At 38.9% G+C, this 27,122-nt stretch overlaps 1 long non-coding RNA gene across 2 annotated transcripts; it reads left to right on the top strand.

Annotated features, from left to right (window-relative positions):
• Positions 1 to 13,484: 13,484 nt before the first annotated feature.
• LOC107776857 (uncharacterized) lies at positions 13,485 to 25,769 on the top strand. Of its 2 annotated transcripts, XR_012707989.1 has the most exons (3): positions 13,485 to 13,708; positions 14,508 to 14,713; positions 25,427 to 25,769. It is a non-coding gene; the product is annotated as an uncharacterized LOC107776857 (long non-coding RNA). The 2 variants fall into 2 exon arrangements; XR_012707988.1 differs by lacking the exon at positions 25,427 to 25,769 and having other exon boundaries at positions 14,508 to 20,916.
• Positions 25,770 to 27,122: the final 1,353 nt, after the last annotated feature.

Genomic DNA, 27,122 nt, shown 5'->3' with positions numbered 1-27,122 from the left:
CCTCCCCCTATAGTTCATCATACTGAAACGGGCTCTTCAAGTAAGAGTGCCGCTATGAGGCGGGTAACTATTGAAATTCCTGCTGAGAATAGCCTTTTGAGAAAATCAGGTCAGGCGGATATATGGCTGGAGCCTCTTATTGGCCCAATTGAAAAAGCAAAGCTGGAAAGCCATAGTTCCCTGACTTTAATGAATGACATCGTACATGCCACTCTGAAGGTATTTTCCTTCTCTCCCTCTTTGCAAAATATTTCATCTTTGAGATTCTTATTTCTTCTCTTTTCTTTTTTAGGCTAATCTCATCGGCACAGAGTTGATGAAAAGAATTGCTCCTTTGGAGAAGATAGCACGTGACTCTCAATTGGAAGCAACCAATTGGAAGGGGCAATTTGAGAGTGCTCGGCTTGACATAGAGAACTTATAAGAGAATAAGAATACCTTAGAGCAGCGAGTACGGGCCTTAACCTCAGAATTGGCGGTTACAAAATCTTCTTCACACCAAGTAGAGAAAGACAAAGAGCATCTCGAGTCCTCCTTCTCAGAGCAACTATCTAAAGCTAGTGAAGAGATCAGAGAATTAAAGTTTCTTTTAAATCAAAAGGAAGTTTACTCTGGGGAGCTTGTGCAAAATTTGACTCAAGCACAAGAAGACCTCAGAATATCTGCTGATAAGGTGCGTGCTTTAGAATTCTCCCACGCCTCTCTTCAAGCTTCCCACAGCTCTGCCTTGGCTGAAAATGAAGAGCTAAAAAATGAGATCACTGCTTGGTAAAAAGATTATGAGATCCTTGAAGAAAAATCTGCTGTTGAGGCAAGTTGGACTTTTTTGAATTCCCGTTGTGATACCCTACTTGAAGCTAGCCAAGAAAACTTCAACCTGGAGTTAGAGTTAGATAAAATCAACGAAACTATTGAAAAGGCTCAACAAACTCAAGACTTCCCTTCTCCTGTGGATGAAGTTCCCGTGGCTGAAGCTCTTATGAATGTTGAAGCTGATACGGGTGTCATGACTATTTCAAACCCGATCGAGCCCGTTGCTGCAAGTCAAGTTGAAGCCGCGCCTGCTGATGCACCTGCCCAAATTGAGCCTGCTGCTATCGACGTTCCTGCCTCAATACCACAAACTTCTCAGTGACCAGTTTTAATCATTCAAATGATTTTATTTTTGTTTTGATTTTGGAAGATAGTAATCAAACCCTTAACTTCATTTGAGGGTTGATTTTAGGAACGTCAGCCCCCAAGTCTTTTAATGGGGTAATCTAAACAATTTCGTAGTTTGATGACTAAGTTCGAACTTAGTCTTAGATGTTTTTTTACATATTAAGAAGTTTTTTATCTTAAACTTCTGCTTGCTTTATTCTCGCATTTATTTTTAAGGACTTACAGAATAATTTGCATTTTTGTTTTCCAAAAAATGCTTCTGTTAACCTCATGATCAATTTAAACATGAGTTTTATAAAAGAGGGCCCTTTTATATTCCAATACTTAATGAAGAAGACGTCTCAACTTCATAATGGTATTATCATACGACAAAAGAAATAGGAAAACACATGTTTTTCTGAAATAACTTGGACAAGTTTTTATTTTTGAACCTTGTCTAGTTCCGAATAAAACTTTACATGTATTTGAATTACATCTATAACTTTCTCGTAACTGTTTTTCTTGTAACAGATTTTAAAAAAAATAATAGACACGAGATTTTTCCTTATAACCCGTTTTAGTACGTAACCTTTATCCTTAGTGAGGTTTTTCTTTGGCCTTAGCTCGTGGCTTTATGACTTTTACTCTGCACTTGACTGGCTTTAGCTCGTGGTTTTATGACTTTTACTCTGCACTTGACTCTTTCAGGCTTGATTTTTCCTTAATCTTCTTTGCCTTCTTTATACACATGTCCGTGTATATTATGTAGTCCCCCACGTGTTTGAGTGTTGAAGTATGAAGCCTCGAGCACTTGATAGTTTCTCTCATTTGGTCCTTTTCCTGAAAAGGAAAAACATACGAGACTCGGAGGGACGATTATAGATGAAGACTGCATAACCCGTTTGCATTTCTATCAGAATAATTGTAACCCTAGGCTAGGAATTTTAGGTTACTCCATGTGCCTTGTAGGTCGTGACTCATCATTTAGTACGGGTTAGCGTTTTGCCTATCATCTAAAATCGTTAGTAAAATCTTAACAATTCAAAAATGAGACTTCAATTGGTTATACCTGACCGTGGATTTTCTTTAGAAATAGTATCTCTTTAAATGGATAGCATTCCAATGCGAAGGTAGTATTTTGTCATCCATTGTCTCCAGTTCATATGCTCCTTTTCCTGCAACATCACGCACTTTGTAGGGTCCTTCCCATGTTGTCTACCTTTGTAGACTGAAAAACCTTTTTAAGCACGAAGTCCCCAATTTTAAAGAACCCGAGGCGTGCTTTTCTATTGTAGTATCGTTCTATGACTTGCTTTTGTGCTGCCATTCTTATTAAAGCAGCTTCTCTCCGCCCCTCGAGTAAATCTAGGTTGACTCGCATCTCCTCGTTATTAGACTCTTGTGTCGCTTGTGTGAACCGTGTACTTGGTTCCCCTATCTCAACTGAAATTAAAGCCTCAGCTCCATAAATCAATGAGAACGGTGTTTCACATGTACTTGTTTTTGCAGTTGTGCGATAAGCCCATAAAACTCCAGGTAATACTTCAGGCCAGTTTCCTTTTGATTCCTCTAGCCGTTTCTTTAAGTTGTTGATAATGACTTTGTTCGTTGATTCTGCCTGTCCATTACCCACCGGATGATAGGGTGTTAACGTAATCCTTTTAATTTGCCAGCTTTGAAAAAATTTCGTGATCTGAGCTCCAATAAACTGAGGACCATTATCACATACGATTTCCTTTGGTACGCCGAATCGACATATGATATTCTGCCAAATAAAGTCTCTGACTTCCTTTTCTCGTACCTGTTTGAATGCACCTGCCTCTACCCATTTAGTAAAATAATCAGTGAGAACAAGCAAAAATTTTACCTGTCCTTTTGCTTGCGGTAATGGTCCTACGATATCCATTCCCCATTTCATAAATGGCCACGGCGAAATGACTGGATGTAAATTCCGCAGGTCTATGCATATTGTTACCGTACCTCTGGCATTTATCACATTTGGCTACGACACTTTCTGTCTCCTCTTCCATTTTAGGCTAGTAATAACCTGCCCTAATTAAGGTTCTTACTAGTGATCTTCCACCTGCGTGATTCTCGCAATGACCCTCATGTATTTCTCTCATTACATACTCTGTTTGCGAAGGTCCAAGGCATCTTGCTAAGGGTCCACCAAACATTTTACGATATAGATTGCCTTGTTTTAAGCAGTACCGAGCGGCCTGCCTTCGAAGAGCATAGGCCTTTTTCTTGTCATCAGGGACGGTTCCATATTGCAAAAAAGCAACAATTTCGTTCCTCCAATCCCAGGTTAAGTTATTAAAATTTACCTTATTCGTATCAGGATCAAGAACTGAATGAAATAAATGTATCACTAAGGCATTTGCATCGTTTGCCACGTCAGCCGCAGATGCGAGATTAGCTAGGGCGTCTACTTCAAGATTTTTGTCCCTGGGTATTTGTCTAATCTTCCAATCTTGAAATTGTTTACCAATTCCCCTACCTTTTTTAAATACTGCTGCATCCTTGCTTCCCTGGCTGTATAAGTCCCCAGCATTTGATTAACTACGAGTTGTGAATCACTCTTAATTATAATATGATTTATGCCAAGTTCCCGTGCCAGTTCTAAACCTGCAATCATAGCCTCATATTCTGCCTCATTGTTAGTTATGGAATGGCATTTAATAGATTGCCGAATGGTTTCACCCATAAGTGGTACCAATACTATCCCCAAACCTGCTTCTCTCATGTTAGATGAGCCATCGGTGAATAAAGTCCAAGTTCCTGGGTTGGCTCCATTGAATACCAGTAATTCTTTTTCTGCTTCTAACTGTATTCCCTGACTAAAATCAGCCACGAAATCAGCTAATACTTGCAATTTTATAGCAGTTCTAGGTTGGTATGCAATTTCGTATTCACTTAACTCTATTGCCCACTTAGCTAACCTACCTGATAACTCATGCTTATGTAGTATGTTACGTAAAGAGTAGATAGTTACCACAACGATAGGATGACATTGAAAGTAAGGTCTTAACTTCCTAGATGCCGTGATTAACGTAAGTGCAAGTTTTTCTAACTGAGGATACCTCGTTTCTGCATCTAACAAAGATTTACTTACGTAATAGATAGGTGATTATTTACCTTGCTCTTCTCGGACCAAAACAGCACTTACTGCCACCTCCGAAACAGCAAGATAGAGGAGTAGCTTTTCCCCAGCCTTTGGTTTTGCCAACAAAGGCGGATTTGATAAGTACGTTTTCAAATTCCTAAGTGCTTGTTGACATTCCTCATTCCATTCAAAATGATCATGCTTCTTAAGAACTGAGAAGAATTTAAAACACTTCTCTGATGATTTAGAAATGAATCTTCCCAAGGACGCAATTCTCCCTGTTAATCTTTGAACTTCTTTCTTGTTTGAAAGTATGTCAGGGATTTCTTCAATGGCTTTAATCTGTGCAGGATTTACTTCAATTCCACGGTTAGAAACAAGAAAACCCAAACACTTGCCTGATGCAACGCCAAATGTACATTTTTCGGGATTTAACTTCATATTAAATTTATGCAAAATTGAAAATGTGTCAGATAAGTGTGATATGTGATTTTTTGAGTACTAAGTTTTAACAAGCATATCATCTATATATACCTCCATTGTCTTTCCTAAATATTCCTGAAACATTTTGGTAACTAACCTCTGATACGTTGCACCTGCATTCTTTAGACCAAAGGGCATTACTTTATAACAATAAGTCCCCCTGTCTGTTATGAATGAAGTTTTTTCTTCATCTGCCGGATCCATTTTAATCTGATTATAACCTGAATATGCATCTAAAAAGCTTAACAATTCATGACCTGCAGTTGCATCAATCAATTGATCTATGTGTGGTAGTAGAAAAGAATCTTTAGGGCAGTCTTTGTTAAGATCTGTATAATCTACACAAACCCGCCACTTACCGTTTTTCTTTGGAACCACAACAGTATTGGCTAACCAGTTAGGATATTTTACCTCTCGAATGGAACAATTTTTTAGCAATTTTTGGACTTCCTCTTGAATCACCTGATTCTTGAAAGTTCCCTGCTTTCTTTTCTTTTACTTCACATGAGGATATGCCGGATCTTCATTTAGTTTATGAGTCATCACCTCCGGTGGTATTCTTGTCATGTCGGAGTGGGACCAAGCGAAGCAGTCCATGTTAGTTTTCAAAAATTCGATTAACCTACCTTTCATTCCTTGGTCAAGATTAGCCCCGACATAGACTTTTTTATCAGGCCACTGAGCAAACAACACGACAGGTTCTAATTCCTCTATCTTTGTTTTGATATCTTCATTCTCTTCTGGTTCTTGAATGGTATCAGGCCTTGGGTCTACATCTGTTCGCGCTTGTTCAGTTGAGGTCTGTGTTGTGGTGTCCTCAACTGCCTTCTGTGATTGCTATTTGCCTCCACTTCTCATGCTTGTATCTGCAACAGAGTTAATAGCCCTGGATGTATGTTGATCTCCGCAAATTTGACAAATTCCCCATGGCTATGGGAATTTGATAACTTGATGCAAGGTTGAAGGAATATCATCCATTTCATGGATCCATGGTCTCCCTAGAATCATGTTGTAAGCCATCTCCATGTCTACTACCTGGAATTTTGTATCTTTGACGACCCCTTCAACAAAAGTGGTGAGTGTTACTTCTCCTTTTGTGACGACACTGGAATTATCAAATCCAGATAGAGTATGCACCTTTGGTATTACTCCATCTTCAGCTTGCATCTCACATAGCACTCTTAGCAAAATAGTGTTCACGGAACTACCTGGATCAATCAAAACTCGTTTCACATTAGTATCATGCACAATTAAAGATATTACCAGTGCATCGTTATGAGGGATTAATACGCCATCTGTATCTGCATCATTGAATGTAATATTGCCTTCTTCTAGAACATGCCGCACCCGTTTCCCTTGGGTAATAGTTATTTTGGAAGTTTTGTTAGCTGCAGTATATGACACACCATTAATGTCTTCACCCCTACTTATAACATTAACAATTCTTTTGGGAGAAGGTGGTTTTGGAGGCTCCTGCCTGTTCTTCATGTAAGCTTGCTTGCCTTTCTCGCTGAACAACTCTGTAAGATATCCTTGTTTTAATAAATGATCAACTTCACTTTGTAAAAATCTGCAATCTGATGTTTTATGCCCGTGATCATTATGGAACTCGTACCAATGGTCAGGGTTGCGCCTGTTTGGATTCGATCTCATTTCCTTTGGCCATCGAACCTTATCTCCCATGCTTTTCAAAATAGCTACGAGCTCGGAGGTGCTGAGGTTGAAGTTGTAACCTCCGAATCTCGCTTTTAAATTTCTATCATCATCCCATGACTTATAGTTGTTTCGCTCGTTCCTAAATCTTGATGAAGAACCTGATTCTCTATTTCTTGATCTGTGATCGTGCCTTTGATTATCCTGTTTTGACCGTGAATCTTTCCCCGCAGGTCCCATATAGGGCTCGTACCTATTTTTACCGTATCTTTTTTCGTTCTCTGCACGTCTTGAACGTATACTTTCTTCTTTTTGAGATCGGGGAACAATATCTTCCTCAATCCTCAACTTCGTGCTATACATGTTATAAACATCGTTCCACGTTGTAGCTGGGAATTCTCGAAGGCTTTCCTTTAGTCTCATCGTAGCTTTCGAGCTTTTTTCATTCAAATTGCTTGTGAAAGCTATAGCTGCCCAGTTATCAGGTACACGCGGCAATGTCATTCTTTTCGCGTTGAAATTTGTCCACGAATTCTCTAAGCAATTCTGAATCTCCTTGCTTAATTTTGAAAATATCCTCTATTCTTTTTTCCACTTTTTGGGCTCCCGAGTGTGCTTTGATGAAAGAATCTGCAAGCTCAGCAAAAAAATTTATAGAATTTTCAGGTAAAAGGGAATACCACGTTAGTGCTCCTTTGGTGAGTGTTTCACCAAATTTCTTGACTAATACCAATTCGATCTCCTGCTTAGTCAAATCATTACCTTTTACGCCCGTTGTGAATGCAGTCACGTGGTCCCGTGGGTCTGTTGTTCCATCATACTTTGGAATATCAGGCATTTTGAACTTTTTTGGAATTGGGAGTGGGGCAGCACTCGGCTTCCAGGGTTGTTGCGAATATCTGTCCATGTCTATCCCTTTGATTATGGGCGGCACCCCGGGTATCTGCTCTATGCGTTCACTTTGCTCCTTGAGCTGTTTCTGCAAGGTTAGTACTAAATTTTGTAAATCAGAATTAATTACATTACCTGGTTCTCTCTCCTGCGATTTACTGAGGGTTCCACCGCTGCCCGAGTTAACAAGCCCGGAACGAGGGTTTTCTATAGCGTTATTATTTGGAGAAGGTGTGGCTGTTGCAATAGGTAACTGGTTAACAAGCGCTTCAACAACTTTGTTGACCTGAGCAGTAATTAATTTCTGCAGAGCTTCATCAACAACTTCAGCATTTTCAAATTGAGCATACTCGTTTATTTGAGATCCATCGGGAGTACCCTCACGAGATTGCCGTGGAGAGTCCTGCGGAGTAGGAACTTGAATGTTAATGTTCTGTGGGCCTCCCTGACTTTGTTGGTTCTCTTGGTTTCCTGGGGTGTTGTCAATGTTATTCGACATAATTGACGTAACAAGGATGGTCAAGTGAAAAGAAAATAGATTATCAGATTCCCGGTAGCGGAACCAATTTGTTTAACCAAAAAATAGAATTTCAGTCAAAGCTAAAATTTAGAAGAACGCGGGTTACTGATAATCAAAAGAATATGTAGCAGAGAATAATTTGGAGTAACCAAAATGTAATCTGGAGAAAAACAAGTGAATCAGAGTATATTTCAATTGTGTTTGTCCTTACAAGTGACTAGATACCTCCCTTTTATAGGTGTCTTGAAGGTATGCGTTTCCTTCAAATCATAATGAGGCTATTATGAATAATTAAAGACATTGAATGTTACGTTACACAATTATTGTAATCAATACAAATTCTCTAAAGTATCCGGTATTTAATGCCTATCGAATTCCGTATCTGCGCTCTTTATTATGGTCAGATCCGTTCCTTTTGATAAATGATCTAAATAAGTACGGGCGCTGAATCCTTCAAATGTCCTCCCGTGCCTCTTCCTTTGCCTTTGCTCGTTTCTATTGCTGCTCGTGACTCTTGACTAATTATAATTCTTTGACTATTTGACCAATCCACGTGTCTCAACATATATAAATTCAATTTTTTCCAATACACAAGCCATAACAAACGGTCAATTTGATGCTTATGAAGTTCGCTCATATCAAATGGTTCAAAAATTCATTAAAAAAAGGCAATTCGGTACACTAAGCTCCCGTTATGTGCGGGATCCGGAGAAAGATTGGACCACAAGGGTCTATTGTACGCAGTCTTATCCTGTATTTCTGCAAGAGGCTGTTTTCACGGTGAACCTATGACCTTCTGGTCACATGGCAACAAGTTTACCAGTTACGCCAAGGTTCAAAAATTCTTTAACTTGTCTAAAGGAATTTGTCTAATTTTGAAGGACTTTTTGAAGATTTAGAATTTAAATAAGTAAACTTCTATAGCGAGAATGAGATTATTTTTCTCGAATGCCCAAATTTATAATACTTAGATAATAGAACGTATCTTATTTATTTAAGCACGCTATATTTTTTAATCACAGCGAATGTATGGTAAATTATTATTTACTGAATAATGTGTTTGTTTTAAGGTAATAGCTAATTATGGGATATTCCAAGTTTTAACATGGGTCAATTGTGGTTAAATGTTAGATTTTTCAAGTGCTCAAGCTACTTAATTACGAGTTATGAACGTCTAAACATGTCATTCTAATTTTTGTGTTACCTAATTACAGTGATATTTTCTAATAAAAACGAAAGTCAATTTGTCATTTTCTTCTATATCTACGAAACGGAAGTGTATACCAAGAATCTAGGATAATACAATTATATGCGTAACTTCATTGCTAATTGCTATAACAAAAGAGGAAGCTCCATCATACGTTAGTTTCCATTTTCTGAAAAACTGTTATATTAACCTGTGTTCGAAAATAATTTTTGCAAAAAATAAAACAAAACAGAAACAGAAATATAATAGAAATAGAATAAATAAAAGTTCCGAACTCAACAAAAAACTGTGTTTCCTTTAGAAATTTAATCCCCTCAATGTTGCCCAGGATTATTGGATGAATCTCTCCCAGGATAGAACGGAACAACTATTCTGTAATACCGACAATGGAAAATACAGAACTTCGTCGAACTCAACAAACGGCAGTAAACCACACTTATGCTTACATTTTGCTTTGAAAAAACAGTGCAGAAATGTAGAAGAGAGTGGGGAGAGTATGCAGATTTTCGGTGCTGAAAAATGAGGCAAAACCTCTGAATTTATAGCCAAACAGTCTGGGTTGAATACGTGCGAAGGTACCTGTTCATATGAGGTACCATTTCGGCGTAAGTCTGGTCGTGAAATTTAAACTCAAAACGATCGTTGGGAATCGCAAAATTTAAATTTAAATTTTGCAAAAAAATATTAGAAAAGAAATTATATAACGAAAAATGGGAAATGGTCCAAAAAGTTATCAATCAATCAATTGAATCCGAAGCCGAAGCCAAGTTAAGCGAGCGACGACGATGACGGGCCGAAGCACCAGTTCTTATTAACTCTTTAAGAGCTAGAAGATGTGCTTTTCTATATAAGCACAAATAATTTCTTTCCATTTTCCGATGAGAGACAAAGTACATTAGTAAAGAAAACAACTTCAACCTTTTCGTTTCCTTCCAAATCTTTTCCCTCTATTTTCCATTCACACCTCTATCTAATTAGATGTGAATCCCTTTGCATTCGCGAAGAAGAAAACCAGATAGCAGCAACAACAGCAACAACTTATTCCAATTTGGTCCGAAATCACCCCGAAACACACCCGAGGCCCCTAGGACCCCGTCTAATCACATAAACCAGATCCATAACATCAAACAAATTTGCTCGAGGCCTCAAACCACATCAAACAATATCAAAATCACAAATCACACCCCAATTCGAGCTTAATGAACTTTAGAACTTTAAACTTCTACATTCGATGCCGAAACCTATCAAATCACATCCGATTGACCTCAAATTTTGCACACAAGTCACATTCGACATTACGGACCTACTCCAACTTCCGAAATCAGAATTTGACTCCGACATCAAAAAGTCCACTCCCCGTCAAACTTCTCAAAAACCTTTAAATTTCTAACTTTCGCCAAATGACCCCGAAATGACCTACGGACCTCCAAATCCACATCAGGATGTGCTCCCAATACCAAAATCACCATATGGAGCTATTTCCAAACTCAGAATCCCAAACGGACATCGATAACATTAAAATACACTTCCACCCCAAATTTATGAAATCCTTCCAAATGCCAACTTTCCATAATAGGCGCCGAAACGCTCTCAGACTATCCAAAACTCGATGCGAACATACGCCCAAGTCCAAAATCATCATACAAACCTGTTGGAACCTTTAAATCCCAATTCCAAGGTCGTTTACTCAAAAATTAAATCTTAGTCAATTCTTCCAACTTAAAGCTTCCGAAATGAGAATTTTCTTTTCAAATCAACTCCGAACTTTCCGAATTTTAATTCCGACCACACGTACAAGTCATAATACCTTAAGTAAAGCTACTCATGACCTCAAATCGTCGAACGATGAGCTAGAGCTCAAAACGACTGATTGGATTGTTACAACTACGTCTTGAATTTTCCTCATTAAATGTACTTTCCTTTGCTTCTTCTCGAGGTTGCTTAGATTTTTCACTAGACGACTCATATTTAATTTTATACGGATAAATATTCTCAAGAAATTCAACATTATCGGATTTGATTACCGTATTAATATGAATATCAGGATTTTTTGATTTATGAACAAGAAAACGATATACCTTACTATTTCTTGCATATCCTATGAAAACGCAATCAACCGTTTTTGGTCCAATCTTCACCCTTTTGGGTTTAGAAAATTGCACTTTAGCCAAAAACCCCTACACTCTAAAACATTTTAAGTTTTGTTTCCTACCTTTCCATTTTTCATATGGAATAGACTGCGTTTTGTTATGGGGAACTCAATTGAGTATTTGATTAGCTGTAAGAACCGCTTTCTCTGACAAGTTCTGGGGTAAACCCGAACTTATCAACAAGGCATTTATCATCTCCTTTAATGTCTATTCTTTCTTTCAGCAATTCCATTAGATTGCTCTCGATAAGGGGCAGTTATTTGGTGAATAATGCCATAATCCAAATATATTTCTTCAAAAGGAGATTCATATTCGACACCTCTATCACTTCTTATCATTATGATCTTTTTGTTTAGTTGCGTTTCAACTTCATTTTTGTATTTCTTGAATGCCTCGATTTCTTCATCTTTACTATTAAGTAAATAAATATAGCAACATCTAGTATTGTCGTCAATAAAAGTTATGAAATACTTTTTCCCACCGCGAGATGGTATTGACTTCATGTCGTAAATATCTGTGTGAATTAAGTCTAAAGGATTTAAATTCCTTTCAACCGACTTATAAGTGTATTTAACATACTTAGATTCCACACATATTTGACATTTCAAATTATCGCATTCAAATTTAGACAATACTTCCAAGTTAAATATTTTTCATATTGTTTTGAAGTTGACGTAACCTAAATGTGCATGCCATAAATTATTTGACTTAAGTAAGAAAAAGCTTGAACTTTATTGATATCAATAGCTATTACATTCAACTTGAAAAGTCCCTCAATTAAGTAAGCTTTTCCTATATACACATTATTCTTACTTATTACAATTTTTTAGAAACAAATGCACACTTAAATCCATTCTTGATAAGAAATTCAGTAGAGACCAAGTTCTTGCGAATTTCAGGAACATGGAGAACATTGTTTAGAGTCACAACATTGCCCGAAGTCATCTTCAAAGATATCTTTCCAACTCCTTCAATGTTTAATATTGCAGAGTTTCCCATAAAGATAGTCTCGTCAGGCCCTGCGGGAACACAAAAGACAAATAACTCTTTGTTAGCACAAACACGACGAGTGGATCCAGAATCAATCCACCACGCTTTGGGATTTCCTACCTAGCTGCATTCAGATAGCATGGCACATAAGTCCTCCATTTCATTATTCTTTTCAACCATGTTTGCTTGACTCTTCTTCCTTCTTCGGTGCACGATAATCCACAGCCTTATGTCCAACCTTTCCACAGTTGGGGCAATTACCTTTGAACTTCTTCTTGCTCGGGTAATTCTTTGGACCAGACAACTTTTTTCTCTTTTTGTTGCTTGTAGATGCTTACTCAACAATATTTGCTCACATTATTGTTGAGTTACCACGAGACTTCTTCTCAGCAGCATTGTTGTCCTCTTCAATCTGTAGATGAATAATAATGTCTTCAAGTGTCATCTCCTTGCACTTATGTTTCAAATAATTCTTAAAGTCCTTCCACAACAGAGACAACTTTTCAATAAATGCCGCAACTTGAAACGCTTCATTTACGACCCATATCTTCAATCATAAATTTATAATTAGTAAAATAATCAATATCTTGAATACAAATATTAACTCGATTTATACCTTCACCAAGGAGGTCATGAACAATCACTTGCAGTTCTTGGACTTGTGTTATGACAGATTTGTTGTCAACCATTTTAAAATCCAAAAAAATTGGCGGCCACAAACTTCATAAGTCCAGCATCTTCAATCTTGTACTTCTATTTAAGAGCATTACATAACTCTCGTGATGTTTGTTACATCTCGCGTTTTCGTACGTTAAAAGTTTTGTCTTCAGTTAATTGACATAGACTCGGGGATGAGATTATCTTAAGGTTAAGGTATTTACGCTATTTATAACAAGCAAGAAATAAGTGTCATGAAGGATAAAAGGTACACGAATTAAAGAAAACGAGTTTCGTTGAAAGTGGCCAATTTGAGATAAAATACGGGTTGAGCGATAATACCCGATAATTATGAATAGTACCATGAAAGGTACCATATGACCATGGTAGTATAATATATAAAGTATATATATAAAGTATATTAAAAATAAATATAATTTTAAATAATTGGAGATAATTTTTAAATTATGCGGGTAATTGATTAGTTATCGAATAATAGAACATTACCCAGTTAACTAATAAGTGGAAAATTTTAATAAATTAATTTACCCCCAAAAACGTGGCACAAGGCCACAAGACTAAGAATGACTCTTAGTCATTCAAAGCCTAGGTGGCTAACTAGGAACATTTGGAATTAATGAATAAAAGACTTACAATCTGATCCATTTTCATTTCATTAGACAAAGAACCAAAATCCTTTCTTTAAGTTTGAATCCTTCGAGAGTAAAACCTCAATTTATTCAACGAACTGAAGCTTGAAAAATTCGTTCAAAGCATTTCAACAAGCTAAAACTTGATTCGTCCAAATAATTCAAGGAACAGAAATGTAATTCCAACAAAAATTTTGCAGTTATAAAAGAGTACGGTGCAATCTTCGCTAAGAATATTATACGGAGTTTTCCTTACCCCAGGTATGTTAAGGCTAATCCTTCTTTCATTTGGCATAATCCAAGTAACGATATATAAATGTAATGTTATTTCATAAATGGTTCTACTCTTAGTAGTTACGAATGTCTATGTTATTCATTCCCATAAAGTGATATTCATCTAAATATGTATCTAGACAGATTCAATTAACATAAGTGATCCTTTATATTCCTCGGTTTATTTGATCTGTATCCTAAAGTTAATTGGATTACAAATAGTGGCAGATAATTAAAATAAGAACTAAAATACACTAAGATGCATATGGCTATAAAAAGGACTATTGCGTTAATGAGTTCTCTGGAAACAAAAGCTCAAAATTATATTCTTCAAGCGAGAGGGAGAACAATGTAAGAAGAAACTTATCACAAATAGAAAAAGAAAGAATTAAGCTTCAGAAAAGCAAATACACATAGACTACATATAAGAAGTAGAACTCCTCTGGATCTCGGATCAGTATATGTCAAAATGCTATATTAATTGATGGTTGAAAATTCTTACTTGCATATCTTGTATCTGACCAATCATTAATTTTTCTTGTGAATTATACGAAAGTTGCACTTTTCGATCAGGAATAATATTGAGATAACCTACTTGAAAATAAAAGGATGTCAGGCCAATTCAATAAATGGATAGCATAATAATATTTAGTTTGAAAATTTTATTTTAGGAGGTATTTGATAAAGATGTTAATATTGATAATATTGTGATATATACATATTCATTTACCACCGTGCTACGGCCGGTCGGGCAGTTACGTATCATTATTTACCTTCAATTGGGCAGTCATGCATATTCATTTACCACCGAGCTACGGTCGGTCGGGAAGCCATGTATTTACCACCGAGCTACGGCCGATCACGGCAGTTACCACAGGTTGGGCAGTTATATATTATTATTTACCACCGGTTGGGCAGTGCATTTACCATCGAGCTACAACCGGTCGGGCAGTTACCACTGATCAGTTGGGCAGTTAACGTCACAAAAATGAGGTAACTAGAACTATTATATTGTAGTTTTATTTATATATACGAGATGGGTTTTATTATATATGTTACGACCCTCAGCAGCAAGTCAGAAGTTATAAGTTGACTCTTATCTCTCCCCGAGATAGTAACTTATTATTATTACGTTTCATTTCTGCCTTACATACTCGGTACATTCTTCGTACTGATGTCCCTTTTCCTGGGGTGCTGTGTTTCATGCCACATAGGTGTAGATAGGCGAGGTGAGAACCATACACTGTAGGCTGCCTCCAGATATCAGCTTTTGTTTAGTGAGCTCTACATCTTCTGTAGTATTGCCGAGTCACGTTCTATATATGTTACTTTATTTTATGAAGATATCGGGGACCCTATTCCGACATATATATTATGATCATGTTTTCTTAGAGGTTTTGCAGACAGTGTCTTGTGTATAGCTTTAAGTATGACATGTCAACGGCCTTGTCGACCCCTATGTATCTATATATAAATCTTTTTGAATTAGATATGTGATGTAAGTTCTAATATTATTAATTATATATATAACTGTGGCCTATCATGGTCGTGACGAGTCTTATAGAAAAAAAAAGATAAGGTACGTGGCGCTTGGTTGAGTAGGGACCGGGTGCCTGTCGTGGCCCTCTGATTTGGGTCGTGACAATGTTTTCATGACGCTATAAACATTGTATGAGCCATCTTCCAAGCAACTTAAAATATCATTTTTGCATAAGAAGTCAGAATGCTTCCAAGCCTCTGTGACCACAAATTGCTCATTTTCAGGAGTTTCTTCTCCCTTAACTGGAATTCACAGACCAATCTTTCATCCCCTTTCACATGGCAAAACTTCCTTATTCCTTCTCCAGTCCTTTTCTTTTCTCTCTCTATCTCTTTTTCCTTCCTCTCTCTATCTCCTTTTCCTTTTCTTATCGTTTGATCTGTACCGATATCGAAGCGAAATTAAAATGACTAAAACGATTTTGAAAAAATATAATTATAATTATAATTATAATTATAATTATACAAAATAGAATAAGTGAAAAATTAATATGATATAATTTTTTTTGTTTGTAAATGACAAACCATACCCGAGCCGTTGGACACCTTTAATCGCAACACGTACCCATTTTCGTAAAGGCGGATCCAGGATTTAAATCTTATGAGTTCAACTTTTAACAAGATCTAATGTTTAGCTGCTACTCAGATGAACTAGTCGCTGAAGAGAAACAACTCTTAGAGAATCTGAAAAAATGGTCATTAATAGAAGAAAGCATCTTTCAAAAGAAAGCTCGAGCTAAATGGATAAGACTATGAGATGCAAACTCCAAGTATTTTCAGCAATTGTAAAGTTGATTCAGGAGCGGCTTCGCACAGCACAGTCCAGGCAGAAGAGTTACGCGGATCAGAAGGCGCGTGATTTATCATTTATGGTGGGCGAGAAGGTTATATTTAAAGTCTCGCTGATGAAGGGAATTATGAGATTCGGGAAGAAGGGTTAGTTGATCCTAAGGTTTATAGGCCTATTTCAGGTGTTGAGACGAGTTGGGGGGGTTGCTTATGAGCTTACTTTACCTCCTAGCCTATTAGGAGTTCATCTGATTTTTCACGTGTCTATGCTCCAGAGGTATCACGCCGACTTGTCACATGTGTTAGACTTCAGCACTATTCAGTTAGATGAGAGCCTGGGTTATGAGGATGATCCAATTGTCATTGTTGCTAAACATGATCGCTCGTTCCCATTGTTGCTAGACAGGATCACCAGTTGAGATCCAAGAGGATTTCTGCGGTAAAGGTTCAGTGGAGGGGCCAATCACTCGAGAAGGCGACCTGGGAGTTTGAGTAGGACATGAGGAGCAGATATCCACACTTATTCAACACTCTAGGTATCAATCTAAACTTGTTCGAGGACGAACATTTGTTTAAGAGGTGAAGAATGTAACGACTCGATCGGTCATTTTGCTTCCTAGAACCCTGTTATCCTAAATAAGACTTCCCATATATGCTTTTACTGTTTTATGACTTGCGGGAATGGTTAGTTCGGGATTTGGAAAGGTTCAGGTTAAAATCGGGACACTAGGTTCCTTAATGTTGGCTAAAAAGGCCAAGTTTGACTTCGCTCAACATTTTGAGTAAACGTCCTTGGAATCGGGATTTGACGATTCCAATAGGTTCGTATTATGATTTTGGACTTGAGCGTATGTTCAGATCAAGTTTTGGATGACCATGGAGCATTTTGGCACCTAATAGTGAAAATTGGTTCTTTGAAAGTTTAAGAAGTTCTTTAAATTTGGTTTGGAGCGGGTTTTGGTGATATCGAGATCCAAACAGAATTCTGAGATCGCAAATAGTTCTGTAATGTCATTTAAGACATGCACGCACAATTTGGTATCATTCCGAGTAGTTTAAGTGCGTTTCGGCGCATTGGAAGTAAATTGAAGAACTTGAAGTTCATAAGTTTGATTCAATTGATTTTAGGGTGTGATTCTTAGTTTTAATGTTGTTTCGGGCGTTTCGAAAGTTCAAGTGAGTCTGCTTTATAATTTCAAACTTGTTGGTATGTTTGGGCGGTGCCCCGGGGGACCCTGAGTGTCAATTGGACGAGGCTCGGACCAAGTTGAAAATTTGGAGAAATAGTTGAAGCTCCTGGTTGCTGTCATAATCGCACATGCGCTTGGCCAGCCACAGGTGCAAGCTCGCAGAAGCCAGCCAGGCCTCGCAGAAGCGGCCAAGGAAGGGCAACCCAGGATTCGCAGGTGCACCCCAACCTCCACAGAAGCGGGACCCTGTCTGCAAAAGCGGAGATACTCATTACATATTTCTTATTCGTAGGAGTAATCTTGAATAATAATGGAGCAAAAGGTAACAAATTATTGCAAAAAGGAGAAAAAACGGAAGGATTGGGAGCTCATCTATTCTCTTGTGGCACGAAAACGGATGCGAAAAAGGAGAAAAGTGAAGGCATAAACAACGAAGTGAAGCAAAGGCACAGATCGTTTCACAAAGTGGAAGAATTTCAAAAGCTGAATCAGCGTCCATAAGCGCACGACGCGCAAAGGCAGACGCGGATTCCGTTGATTCTCATATTTTCCTGTGCTATAGCCCATGCCTTCCTCGTGGGCCCGGGCTCTTGGACCCAGATAACCTAAAATTTTTTGGGCCATCAAATACGACCTAAGGAACCTTAGCCACTGTCCCACCATGATAATTCCTCTTTTTTTTTTTTTGCGATTTACGGACATGAAATTGGAATTTCGCCCGATTCCCATAATTTCGTATGTTATAACCCACACCTTTCTCGTGGGCCCGGGCTCCTGGACCCGGTTAACTTAAAAAAATTTCGGGCCTTCAAATACGATCTAGGGAACCATTGTCACCGCCCCGCCATGATTGTTCCTCATTATTTTGCATTTTACAGCCATAAAACTGGAATTCTGCCAAATTTCCATATTTTCATGTGCTACAGCCCATGCCTTCCTTGTGGGCCCGGGCCCTAGACCCGGGTCGCCAAAAGTTTTTTCGGGCCATCAAATATGAACTAAGGAACCATAGTTAGTACCTCTCCATGACCATTCCTCATTTTTTTTTTGCATTTTACAGTCATAAAACTGGAATTCCGCCTGATTCCCACATTTTCCTATGCTATAGCGCACGCCTTCGTCGTGAGTCCGGGCCTCCGAACCCGTTGTAGACATGTAAATTTTGACCCTCCCCAAGATTTTACATATTTTAGTATTTAAATATTTAGTCTAGGTCTAGTATCGTTATTTTAACTAGTTTTGACTCTTTTACTTTATTTTAAGAACAAAAATTGAAAATTACAAAAATAGTATATTTCTCTATTTAATTCACGTATTAGATACTTTTAGAAGGATATATTATTTTTAACTATTTTATTTTAATATAATTCGAAAATACAAAAATAGTTGCACTTTGTTTTCAAGGATATTAGTGTTTTTAGTAGTAATATTATTCTAATTTTTTACTTTATTTTAAGAACAAAAATTGGAAATTATAAAAATAGTTCCATATTTCTCTATTTAATTCACGTATTAGATTTTTCAGAAGGATATATCATTTTTAACCTATTTTATTTTAATATAATTCGAAAATACAAAAATAGTCACACTTTATTTTCAATGATATTAGTGTTTTTAGTAGTAATATTATTTTAATTTAATCCCATTTTTATTTTTAGTATGATATTTTAAAAAATACTAAAAAATAGTCTTGTTTTAACAGTTAGTTTTATTTTTAATAGTCATTTCTACTTAAGTAGGATTAGTTAATATATGTGGGTAGTATTTTTATTCTTGTTTTAGGGAGCAAGAATCAAATTTGGACTAAAATAATCCAATTTTGAGGCCCATTTCGATTGAGCCCTTGGCCCATACCCTTCTTAGCCCACTACACCACCTTTCCCTAAACCTAAGACTCTTTTTCTTAACCAAGACAACCCTAATTCTCTAGGAGGGGCAGCCGCAGCCGCAACACACTCCCTTTCCCCACCAAGCAACAACCTAACACCTACAAGAGAACGCCATCCCCAGCCATTTCTATCACCATACGACAAACCTCCCACCAGAAATCAGACACAAGACCAAAAACGCCACGCACAAGAACACCATCTGCGACACCCCTCCCTTCCCTAACCATCTCCAGCCGTCAATCCCTCTCTATTTCACATCTGCCGCCACCGGCCACTTCAAGCCCGCCGGAAATCGACCACAAATATAGATGCGTTTTGCTTCTTCCCTTCAGATTTCAATTTCAGTATTTTTTTTTTGAAAAATGGAAATTATTTGAGGTTTGAGTGATTGAGGTGCGGAGTTTAGTTCGAATTTGCTGTCGCCCGTCGTTCTGGTCGCGGTTCATTCTTGTCGTTGTTTTCTCGCTCAAATTTTGGAGTCAAGACCTGTGTAGTTGCTGATTTTTATTGCTATCGAGGTTCACTCTTCTCCCCTTTCCTACGGTTTGCACTGTTATTTTGTGTGTTGTGATGGATTTCCTTGATATTGGTCCGTAGTCATAATTTGTAATTGTGGTTAGAGCTCTTAGACTTGCTTAGCTATTTAATAGTATTCCTATGTTAATCTCTGTTAGGCTTAGGCTGCCATGTTTCCTACTATAAACTAAACTTGAGGTTTCATTCCAAATCTTAGATTCACATATTTGACCTCTTCCATTCTAACTGAATAATAATTCTTTGTTCCATAAATCTGTGGAATAGTTTTAATTTGATGAATATATGGAATGGTTTTGAAAACGTGATTCTTTGTTTATTTGGCCAACTCTTGGTCCCAATGGAAGGCACAGTAGCGTTTTCTTCAAGTATTTACATATAATTTTGAAATTTGAAATCATATTTTTGTGGTAAGTATTCTCCTTTCACTCTTGGTATCAATTTTGCCTTTTCATTAATACTTTTAGCATGTTTAAAACACTCTCTTAAATAAAGAGGCATTTTCATGTGTTAGTGCTTAAAAATTACTAGTAGCGCTAGTGTTCAATTACAGTGGCATAGTTTTTCTTCTAACGTAAGTTAAAATGAAAACTCTATAGTTAAATATTCAATTCACTTTAGGTTGTGATCGTACTTTTGCCTTGGGTTAGTAGGTCATTAAGAGAAAAGTTTTCAGTGGGATTTCCTCGCTAAGTTTTGTGGTTTACGTTTTGAGTTGCCTTTTATATGCCTTGCTATTTTCGTCGTCTCCTACTTCTTCTTTTTTTGTTTTGTTTCGTTTGTTGTTTTGTTTTGAATGCTATTCTTCTCATCGTATGCACATCTCTTATTTGAATGACGATGTTGAGCCGTAGAGGGTGAAATCACAAATGAAATGAAGTTGAACATGAGCATGAAATATCTTTATTTATTTTAGCTTAATTTTTACTTTTCTTTCATAATCGCTAGGATCATGTTTAGGCCGACCACGCCTGGGTAGGCAATCTTAAGGTCTTTTTCTATTTGTTTGTTTTTGGTTTCGAGGTGAGAGGTCGCTCCCTTTATTTTATATTCAGGGGAATGCCCCGTAGATCTTGTATATATTTTTATCCGGGGTATGCCCCGAAGTATTTGTATTTGGAGGCCGAAAGTAGAACTCGTAGTATTCTAATTTTATTTTCATTTTTTATTAGGTGGGACGACCTCGAGCCTCGTGTATGTTTATTTTCTTTTTCGTGTTTATTTTTACCTCAATTTGAATATTCTTAAAAGCCAACTTGATCATGTACGCAACCGTACTAGTTACGGAACTCGGGGAATGCCTAACACCTTCTCCCTGAGTCAAATGAACTCCTTTACCCGAATCTCTGGTGCAGACTTAGTTTTTGAGTCTCAAGTGTTTTGAAAGGAAAAAAAATTATTTTTAGAAAAACGGTGGCCTGACACACCGAGATCAAATGTCAGGTGGTGACTCTGAGTTAATCCTTTTGAACACAATTTTTTTATCACTTTCAAAAATTGAAAACCTTTGAACTTTACAAATTTCTTTTATTATTTTAAGAGGGGTTAATGAAGTTTGTAAAAAAGGGGTGTGACACCCGGATTGCCTAAAATTTTTCTGGACCATCAAATACGACATAGGGAACCATAATCATTACTTCACCATGATCGTTCCTCTTTTTTATTTTTTACCATTTATGATCATGAAACTGGATTTTCGCTTGATTCCTATATTTTCGTGTGCTATAACCAATACTTTCCTCGTAGGCTTGGGCGTCCGGACATGGATCGCCCAAAATTTTTTCTGGCCATCAAATACGACAAAAAGAATCATAGTCACCGCTCCACCATGACCGTTCCTTGTTTATTTGCGTGTTACGGTCATAAAACTGAAATTTTGCCCGATTCCCATATTTTCGTGTGCTATAGACCACGCCTTCTTCGTGTGCACGGGACCTCGAACCCGGATCACCTAAAATATTTCTGGGTAATCAAATACGACCTAGGGAACCATAGTTACCGCCCCTCCAGAACTGTTCCTCGTTGTTTTGCATTTTACGGCCATGAAACTTGAATTGTGCACGATTCCCATGTTTCCGTGTGCTATAGCCCACGCCTTCCTCGTGGTCCCAGGCCCCCGGACCCGGATCGCCTAAAAATTTTCTGGCGATCAAATACGACCTAAGGAACCATAGTCACTGCCCCGCCATGATCGTTCCTCGTTGTTTTGAATTTTATAGCCATGAAACTGGAATTCTGCTCGATTCCCATATTTTTGTGTGCTATAGCCCATGCCTTCCTCATGGGTCTGGGCCCCTAGATCCTGATCGCCTAAAATTTTTTGGGCCATTAAATATAACATAAGGGACCATAGTCACTACCTCGCCATGACCGTTCCTCATTTGTTTTTGCATTTTCCAGTCATAAAATTAGAATTCCATCTGATTTACATATTTTCCTATGCTATTGCCCATGCCTTCCTCGTGTGCACAGGCCCCCGGACCCGGATCGCCTAAATATTTTCTGGACCATCTAATACGACCTAAGGAACCATAGTCACTTCCCTACCATGATCGTTCCTCTTTTTTATTGGGATTTACGGCCATGAAACTAGAATTCTGCACAATTCGCATATTTTCGTGTGCTATAACCCACGCCTTCCTCGTGGGCCCGGGTCCCCGGATCTGGATCACCTAAAATTTTTTCGGGACATCGAATACGACCTAAGGAACCATTGTCACTACCCCGCCATGATTGTTCCTCATTGTTTTTCATTTTACGACCATAAAATTGGAATTCTGCCCGATTTTCATATTTTCGTGTGCTATAGCCCTTGCCTTCCTCGTGGGCCCCGTCCCCTAGACCCAGATTGCCCTAAAATTTTTTTGGGCTATCAAATACAACATAAAGAACCATAGTCACTACCTTGCCATAACCATTCTTTATTTTTTTTTGCATTTCATGGCCATAAAACTAGAATTCCACCTGATTTCCATATTTTCCTGTGCTATTGCCCACGCCTTCCTTGTGTGCATGGGCCCCTAGACCCGGATGACCTAAATATTTTTTGGGCCATCTAATACAACCTAAGAAGCCATATTCCTCTTTTTATTGGGGTTTACGACCATGAAACTGGAATTCTGCACGATTTGCATATTTTCGTGTGCTATAACCCACGCCTTCCTCGTGGGCCCGGACGCTCGGACCTGGATCACTTAAATTTTTTTGGGACATCGAATACGACCTAAGGAACTATTGTCACTGCCCCGCCATGACTGTTCCTTGTTGTTTTGCATTTTACGGCTATAAAACTGGAATTTTGCCAAATTCCCATATTTTCGTGTGCTATTGCCCTTGTCTTCCTCGTGGACCCGTGCCCCCAGACCTGGATCGCATAAATATTTTTTGGGCCATTAAATACGGCCTAAGGAACCATAGTCACTACCTCGCCATGACCGTTCCTCATTAGTTTTGCATTTTACGGCCATAAAATTGGAATTCCACCTGATTTCCATATTTTCGTACGCTATAGCCCATGCCTTCCTCGTGGGCTCGGACTCTCGGACCCGGATTGGCTGAAATTTTTCTGGGTCATCCAATACGACCTAAAGAACCATAGTCACTGGCGTTCCTTTTTTTTTTTTTTTTTTTTTTTTTCGGCCATAAAACAGGAATTCCACCTGATTTCCATATTTTCCTATGCTATAACCCACGCCTTCCTCGTGTGCACAGACCCCAGACCCGGATCGCCTAAAATTATTCTGGGCCATCTAATATGACCTAAGGAACCGTAGTCACTGCCTCACCATGATCGTTCCTATTTTTTATTGCAATTTACGACCATGAAATTGGAATTCTACATGATTCGCATGTTTTCATGTGCTATAACCCACGTATTCCTCGTGGGCCCGGGCCCCTGGACCCGGATCACCTAAAATTTTTCCAGGACATCAAATACAACCTAAGGAACCAATGTCACTACCCCTCCATGATTGTTCCTCATTGTTTTGCATTTTACGGCCATGAAACTGGAATTTTGATCGATTCCCATATTTTCTTGTGCTATAGAACTTGCCTTCCTCGTGGGCCCGTGACCCCAGACCCGGATCGCCTAAAAGTTTTCTAGGCCATCAGATATAACATAAGGAACCATAGTCACTACCTCGCCATGACCGTTTCTCATTTATTTTGAGTTTTAAAGCCATAAAACTGGAATTCCTCCTGATTTCCATATTTTTCTATGCTATGGCCCACACCTTCCTCGTGGGCCCGAGTACCCAGACCCGGATTTCCTAAAATTTTTCTGGGCCATCCAATACGACCTAAGGAACTATAGTCACTACCCCACCATGATCGTTCCTTTTTTATTGTGATTTACGGCCATGAAACTGGAATTTCGCCCAATTTGCATATTTTCGTGTGCTATAACCCATACCTTTGTCGTGGGCCGGGGACCCCGGGCCCGGATCACCTAAATTTTTTTTGGGATATCAAATACGGCCTAAGGAACTATTGTCACCACCTCGCTATGACTGTTCCTCGTTATTTTGCATTTTACAACCATGAATTTGGAATTCTGCCCGACTCCCATATTTTCATGTGCTATAGCCCATGCCTTCCTCGTGAGCCCAGGCCCCTGGCTCGGATCGCCTAAAATTTTTTTAGGCCATCAAATACGACCTAGGGAACCATAGTCACTACCCCACCATGACCGTTCCTCTTTTTTTTTTCACGATTTACGGCCATGAAAATAGAATTTTTCCCGATTCCCATATTTTCATGTGCTATAACCAGTACCTTTCTCGTGGGCCCGAGTCCCGGACCTGGATCACCTAAAAGTTTTTCGGGCAATCAAATACGACATAAGGAACCAAAGTCACCATCACGCCATGACCGTTCCTCGTTTATTTGTGTTTTACGGGTATAAAACTGAAATTCTATATGATTTTCATATTTTCGTGTGCTATAGCTCACGTCTTCCTCGTGTGTACGGGCCCTCGGACCCGGATCACCTAAAATGTTTTTGGGTAATCAAATACGACCTAGGAAACTATAGTCATCGCCCTGCCATGACTGTTCCTCATTGTTTTGCATTTTACGACCATGAAACTAGAATTCTGCACGATTCCCATGTTTTCGTGTGCTATAGCCCACGCCTTCCTCGTGGGCTTAGGGACATCAAATACGACCTAAGGAACCATAGACACCACCCCGCCATGACTGTTCATCATTGTTTTGCATTTTACAGCCATGAAACTGGAATTCTGCCCGATTCCCACATTTTCGTGTGCTATAGCTCATGCCTTCCTTGTAGGCACTGACACCCGGACCCGGATCGCCTAAATTTTTTTTGCGCCATCCAATACGACCTAAGGAACTATAGTCACTGCCCCACTATGATTGTTCCTCTTTTTTTTTTGCGATTTAAGGCCATGAAACTGGAATTTCGCCCGATTCGCATATTTTCGTGTGCTATAACCTACGCCTTCCTCGTGGCCCCCCCAGACCCGGATAGTTTAAAATTTTTTTGGTCCTTCAAATATGACAGAAGGAAGCATAGTCACCTTCCCTCCATGGCAGTTCCTCGTTGTTTTGCATTTTACGGTCATGAAACTTGAATTCTGCCCGATTCCCATATATTCGTGTGCTATAGCCCATGCCTTCTTCGTGGGTCGAAGCTGATAACTAGGGATTTTGACGCATTTTATACTCCTTCTTGCTCATGCTTTAATTAGAAACTCATACAAAATAGTCCCAAAAGACTTATAAGTTGTGCTTGATTGCAGGTTTGATCAACAAAGTGACAAGATGTCAAAGATCAGCTCAAAAGGAGTGAAACTTGCACAAGTACCAAAGACAAGACAAGCTCAGGCAAAATAGGTCCAGTACAACCGCACAGCACTTTGTGCGGTCTGCACTAGGAGGTTCAGAGAGAAGGCATTCAGGCTAAAAGGCAATGCGGCCGCACTAGATTTAGTGCGGTCTGCACTGGAGTCCATGCAGCCGCACTACCATTCTGTGCAGTCCGCAGAGCCAAGATTCAGAGAAGTTCCAGTTTGGAGCTTTCAAGCCAATGCGGTCCGCAGTTCATTTTGTGCAGACCTCACTAGAAGTCACCGTAGCCGCAGTCCATTCCCATGTTTTCGTGTGCTATAGCCCACGCCTTCCTCGTGGGCTTAGGGACATCAAATACGACCTAAGGAACCATAGACACCACCCCGCCATGACTGTTCATCATTGTTTTGCATTTTACAGCCATGAAACTGGAATTCTGCCCGATTCCCACATTTTCGTGTGCTATAGCTCATGCCTTCCTTGTAGGCACTGGCTCCCGGACCCGGATCGCCTAAAATTTTTTTGCGCCATCCAATACGACCTAAGGAACTATAGTCACTGCCCCACTATGATTGTTCCTTTTTTTTTGCGATTTAAGGCCATGAAACTGGAATTTCGCCCGATTCGCATATTTTCGTGTGCTATAACCTACGCCTTCCTCGTGGCCCCCCCAAACCCGGATAGTTTAATATTTTTTTGGTCCTTCAAATATGACAGAAGGAACCATAGTCACCTTCCCTCCATGGAAGTTCCTCGTTGTTTTGCATTTTACGGTCATGAAACTTGAATTCTGCCCGATTCCCATGTATTCGTGTGCTATAGCCCATGCCTTCTTCGTGGGTCGAAGCTGATAACTAGGGATTTTGACGCATTTTATACTCCTTCTTGCTCATGCTTTAATTAGAAACTCATACAAAATAGTCCCAAAAGACTTATAAGTTGTGCTTGATTGCAGGTTTGATCAACAAAGTGACAAGATGTCAAAGATCAGCTCAAAAGGAGTGAAACTTGCACAAGTACCAAAGACAAGACAAGCTCAGGCAAAATAGGTCCAGTACAACCGCACAACACTTTGTGCGGTCCACACTAGGAGGTTCAGAGAGAAGGCATTCAGGCTAAAAGGCAATGCGGTCGCACTAGATTTAGTGCGGTCTGCACTGGAGTCCATGCGGCCGCACTACCATTCTGTGCAGTCCGCAGAGCCAAGATTCAGAGAAGTTCCAGTTTGGAGCTTTCAAGCCAATGCGGTCCGCAGTCCATTTTGTGCAGACCTCACTAGAAGTCACCGTAGCCGCAGTCCATTCTATGCTGTCCGCGGAGCTTGAGTTCAGAGAGCTGGATTTGGAGCCAAGAGTCCTAGTGCGGCCGCAGTCCATTCTGTGCGGTCCGCACTAACCCCGCAGGGGCATTTTTTTCCAGATTTTTTAGCTTAGTATAAATAGATCCTTTTTCCATTTTTAGGTCATCAGATATTGTAATAGCATAGCTGCGCTCGTGGGTCGACTTTTCTTAGTCATTTTGGGCAACTTTAACTATATTTCATCATTGAATCTTTGTATTTAGCTTAACAATTAATTAATATGTGTTTATCTTCATCTATTTCTTGTTTTTCTTCTTTAAATATGAGTAGCTAGACCCTATAGCTAG

Source organism: Nicotiana tabacum, chromosome 1 (genome assembly GCF_000715075.1).
Source record: "Nicotiana tabacum cultivar K326 chromosome 1, ASM71507v2, whole genome shotgun sequence".
NCBI classification, from domain to species: Eukaryota; Viridiplantae; Streptophyta; class Magnoliopsida; order Solanales; family Solanaceae; genus Nicotiana; species Nicotiana tabacum.
Note: the sequence above shows the minus strand (reverse complement) of the source record. Positions and strands in the feature narration are given on the sequence as shown.